The sequence below is a fragment of the Chiloscyllium plagiosum genome, chromosome 45 (genome assembly GCF_004010195.1).
Source record: "Chiloscyllium plagiosum isolate BGI_BamShark_2017 chromosome 45, ASM401019v2, whole genome shotgun sequence".
Classification (NCBI taxonomy): domain Eukaryota; kingdom Metazoa; phylum Chordata; class Chondrichthyes; order Orectolobiformes; family Hemiscylliidae; genus Chiloscyllium; species Chiloscyllium plagiosum.
Genome location: NC_057754.1, coordinates 12,652,736 through 12,658,248, shown reverse-complemented (window position 1 = coordinate 12,658,248; position 5,513 = coordinate 12,652,736). Strand labels below are relative to the sequence as shown.

The window sequence follows — 5,513 nt, the reverse complement described above, 5'->3', positions numbered from 1 at the left end:
TCTGTGGATGAGTGCCATGCCTCTAGGAATTCCCTGGCAGACAGCAGACTTCCTAGCAACGAGAATGCACACTCAGAAACAATGGATTGACAGGAGAGACACAACAAACAATGAGACAAAGTATTGTACCCCTGATAACAAGGAAAAGACAAACACACAACCTCAACACCAAGGAGAGGGAAGCACTAAAAACACTAAGGAATGATAAGAACATAATCATACTACCAGCAGACAAAGGCAGAATGACGGTCATCCTGGACAAAGCAGAGTACATCCAGAAAGCGCAACAACTACTTGCAGATACCAACACCTACCAAAAGAGGGCGTTTGACCCCATCCACAGCTCACGAATAGGATAAACAACACACTGAGGAACCTGCAAAAAAACGGACAGATAACCAGGTTTGACCTACAGAGAATGAAACCTGAAAGCAACACCACCCCCAGATTCTATGGACTACCCAAAGTGCACAAACCAGACATCCCACTCACACCCATCATATCGCTACCAGGGACACCATCACACAAACTGGCTAAAGAACTACAACAGAAACTGAAACACCTGATCAGCGGACAGGAATTCTTGGACATCAGAAACATACACATAGACAAGGAAGAAACTATGGTCTCATTCGATGTAATGGCACTGTTCATCTCTATCAACAAAACCCTAACCAAAGAAACAGTAGCCAACCAGCTGGACATACAGAACAGACAACAAGACAGGGAACCTATCAACAAAGACCTCATACTCAAACTGTGCCTCATAACACACTTCACATTCAACCAAATATATGAATAAATCAACGGCACACCCATGGGCTCACCCATCTCTGGACTCATAGAAGAAGCTGTAATGCAAAGATTAGAACAGTTTTACCGCAAATTCAACCCAAACTCTGGGTTAGACATGTGGATGACACCTTTGTAATCATTAAAAACACAGAAATAGAAAACACACACCAGATCATCTAGCCACACTCACAGGAATCAGATTCACTAGAGAGGAAGAAAAAGACAACCAACTCCCATTCCTAGACGTGATGGTATAGAGAACACCGAATGGAGAATTCACCACAAAGATATACAGGAAAGCCACACACGCAGACCAAGTCCTGAACTACGAAAGCAACCACCCCAACACACACAAAATAAGTTGCATCAAGACACTGTTCAAAAACAGCCACAACACACTGCAGCACACCGGAACTGCAAAAAGAGGAAGAAGAACATCTCTACAATGTATTCGCCAAAAACGGATACCCCCGCAATTTCATCAACAGATGCCTAAGGGAAAGACAACGAATGAGGATATGCCACAACCCAAAGGACTAGCCACGTTACCATACATCAAGAACATTTCTGAACTGACAGCCAGACTACTACGACCACTAGGACTCATAACAGCACACAAACCAACAGCCACTCTCAGACAACTACTCACCAGGACAAAGGACAAAACCCAGCATGAACAAAACCAACGTAGTGTACAAAATCCCATGGAAGGACTGCACAAAACATTGCATAGGACAAACAGGAAGACAGCTAACGATCCGTATCCATGAACACCAACTAGCCACGAAACGACATGACCAGCTATCCTTAGTAGCCACACACTCAGATGACAAGCAACATGAGTTTGACTGGGACAACACTACTATTATAGGACAAACCAAACAGAGAACAGCCAGGGAATTCCTAGAGGCATGGCACTCATTCACAGATTCTATCAACAAACACATTGACAAGGATCCAATATACCGGCCACTGCAGCGGACAACTGGAACTGACAACTGGAAGCGGCAGAGACAAACCACTATAAATGCCAGAGGAAACAACACAGAAGCACTTCACAGGAGGCTCCCAAGCACTGAGGATGTCACCTAGACAGGGGACGAAACGTCTGCAACACAAATTCCCAGCTCGGCGAACAGAACCATATCAGAACTTGTATTGAAATCCCAGTCTCAATTAATACCCTGTAAAATGAATTCACAAAAGAAAAATCACTCATGGTCCAGGATAGAAATCTAGAAAAGACAAACATTTCTCTTACTTTCAGTTTGCTATATAAAAGTTCCTCTTCAAATCACCGTGTCCCAAATAACAGCCAACTGACTGACTATTTACCTTGCTGATTGCCTGAATTGGATGCTAGCTGCTTGTCTCCCAAGCCAGAGGACTCTCAATTCTCTCTGTGCTGCAGCGTGTTCCCCAGCTAAATAATATTCACCTTTCCTAGTCTTCATACCAAAATGTATGCACCTCACTTTTTCGACAGAGTATTCCATCTGCTGAGTTTTGACAATTGCTTACCCTGTCCCTACCTCTGTAATTTCATTGCCATCCTCACCACTACACACCTTCCCTACTTGCCTCCCCATCCATTTTGTGTCATTTGCAAACTTGGCAACAATACATCCACTTCTGTCATCTAGATGATTAGTATAAATTGTAAATAATTATGGCCCCAATTTTGAATCCTGTGGGTCTTCACAAATAACAATTTGCCATCATAAAGATTCTAGCTTTATCTTTACTCACTGTCTTAATTTCATAATTCAATCCTTCATCAATATCCTTGATTAATATATGCCACCAATAATGTGTTCAAATGGGTTTAAATTGTATAAAAGTAATCTCATATACAATACCTTATTGAATGCTTCTTAGAAATCTATGTTTCATCTATTGGTTTCCCCCTCATCTATCTTGCTTGTTACCTCAAAATATTTTAACAAACTTATCAGCTATGATTCCCCCTTCACAAAACCACACGACTCTGCCTGATTGTAGGAGAATGTATTATCACCATTTTTTACACTTACCCAGTGACACAGTAGGTTGCAAAACTGAGTTGAATTAAGGTGGCAATTTGTGGGGCTGAACACTCAGAAAAAAGTGATGACAGAAGCTACCGATTGTCATTACAAACCCAACTGATTCATTGATGCCATTTCGGGGAGGGAACCTGCTCATATGGACTGTGTGCGTGGTAGCAGGAGATGTTAACAACAGCTCAACCTAAATTTTAGCAAAACCTCCCAAATCTGCCAATTCCACTACCATGAAGGACCAGGGGAGCAGGCACATGTGACCACCACCATCTCCCTCCGAATCTCTCAATGTCCCAATATCCAATGGGGGATGAATAGATATTTCCTCCAATTTGGTTAGAACTTGGGAGCACAGTCTATTTAGGAGAGATGCTAGGAATTACTTCTGCACAAAAAGGGTGGGAAATGTTTGGAACTATGTTCCAAAAGTGGCAGTTGATGCTCAATCACTAACTGTTAGTTCTAAATCTGAGACAAATAAACTTATGTTCAGCAAATGTATTCAGGGATATGAGCCAAAGGTAGGTATATGGAGTAAGGCCACAGACCAGTCATGATGTCATTCAATGGAAGAACAGCTGAAAGGCCTACTCCTGATTCTTTGTTCACTGAAAGCTGTACGCTTCAGTCTCTGTTACAAACCTCCTCACTTCAACTGTATCACTTGCTCTGGTAACTGCCTGAACCAGGCCCCTCACAAAGTTGGTGGAATATCAGACTTGGAGATCAGCTTTCAATCACAGAGCCACATCCTCAGTGTGACGTTCTATTTCCATTTCAGTGACGTGGCCTGACTCCAACACAGTCACAGCTCCATGTGCTGAAAACCTCATCCAATCCTTTGTAACCTCGAAACTGAATGACTCTAACACACTCCTGATCCACGTCCCACTTTCAATCTCCCTGTAATCTTCAGCTCACGCAACACTCCGCTGCCTGCATGCTCACTCACACTGACCTGAAAACCTCACCAGTTGAAACACAGCAACATTTTAAAATAATATCAGGTCCTTGTTTTCAAATCCCTCAATGATAGCGATTATTCCTATCTCTGTATTCTCTACCAGCCACACAATCCTTCAAGATATCTGCACTCATCCAATTCTGGTCTCTGGGACATGGTCAATTCATATCCCCAACAGTGGGCATTTTTTCAGTATATTTTTTTAAAAATCAAATTAACTAAATAATTAAAATAGAGATGTTGGATGTGATGATGTGTCATAACAGCGTTGTGTGGAATCTGGTGGACCTACTGTAGCTCATAGTGACTACATCCACAGAAAGTTGCTTGAGAAACTCTGGTTCAGATTGACAAGCTGGAGTCTGAGCTCTGAACACTGCTACACATCATAAGGGGGGGGGGAAAGAGTTACCTGGACACTTTTTCAGAAGGCCCCTTAGATCGACTACCTCAAATTCAGTCAGTGGTCATGGACAGAAGGGTGTAACTGAGAGTGAGGCAGGTAGAGGGAACTAGAGGAAAAAACAATGACTGCAGATGCTGGAAACCAGATTCTGGATTAGTGGTGCTGGAAGAGCACAGCAGTTCAGGCAGCATCCAAGGAACAGCGAAATCGACGTTTCGGGCAAAGCCCGATGAAGGACTTTTGCCCGAAACGTTGATTTTGCTACTCCTTGGATGCTGTCTGAACTGCTGTGCTCTTCCAGCACCACTAATCCAGAATAGAGGGAACCAGAGGTTAGTGCTGAAGGAGCTTCCCTCCACCACCAAATCCAAGCCATCAGATGATTAGAGGAAGAATGCCTCATCTTCCACCTTGGCAACCTACTCACATGGCATCAACGTCAATTGCACCAGTTTCTTCATCTCCCTTCCTCCCAACTCATCCAAGATCCAACCTCCAACTCGGCACTGCCATCTTGAACAGTCCTACCTGTCCATCTTCCTTCCCACTTATCCGCTCCACCTTCTTTCCGACCTATCACCATCTTCTATCTCCATCTAGCTATCACCTTCCTAACTACCTTCCCCCCAGCCCATGCTCCAGCCCCACTCTTCTATTTATGTCCCAGCCCCCTTGCCCCCTCCCCACCACCATATTCCTGATGAATGGCTTATGACTGAAATGTCAACTCTCCTACTACTCAGATGCTGCCTGACTTGCCATGCTTTTCCAGCACCACACTTTTTGACTCCGATTCTCCAGTATCTGCAGTCCTCATGTTCTCCTCAGCTCTTCGGCTTGTCTAACAGGTTTGAGATTTTTGCTCCCTGTTTGGATGAGAGTGGGAGCTGTAGGGAAGATGAGCAAACTGACCATGGCACTGTGGTACAAGGAACCATTCAAAAGGGGGAGCAAAGAGAGCAGCAGCAGCAGAGTTTAAAGGAACCCGGAAAGCTACAGCTAAGGTGAGACCGTTTGTTTTAAAATTACTTACCGGTAGCAGGCAGCGGTGTTTTGTTTTCTCTTCACAGAAAGAGCAGGAGCAGCAGGGGGATGTGATGAAGACCAGAGGGGCAGCAGGGAAGGAAAGCAGTGAGTATAAATACTCACCCTTTGACGCCAACGGTCATTTTGAGTGCGAGCAGAGCAGAGTTTAAAGGAACCCGGAAAGCTACAGCTAAGGTGAGATAGTTTGTTTTAATATTACTTACCGGTAGCGGGCAGCGGTGTTTTGTTTTCTCTTCACAGAAAGAGCGGGAGCAGCAGG

General features: G+C 44.0%; 1 long non-coding RNA gene across 1 annotated transcript in view; it reads right to left on the bottom strand.

Moving 5' to 3' along the window:
* Positions 1 to 5,513, bottom strand: part of LOC122543967 — a 36,939-nt gene continuing 31,426 nt past the window's right edge. The window contains exons 3-4 of the long non-coding RNA XR_006310222.1: positions 315 to 376; positions 1 to 52 (exon numbers count right to left, since the gene is read on the bottom strand). This is a non-coding gene — a long non-coding RNA (uncharacterized LOC122543967). The remainder of the gene's footprint in view (positions 53 to 314; positions 377 to 5,513) is intronic.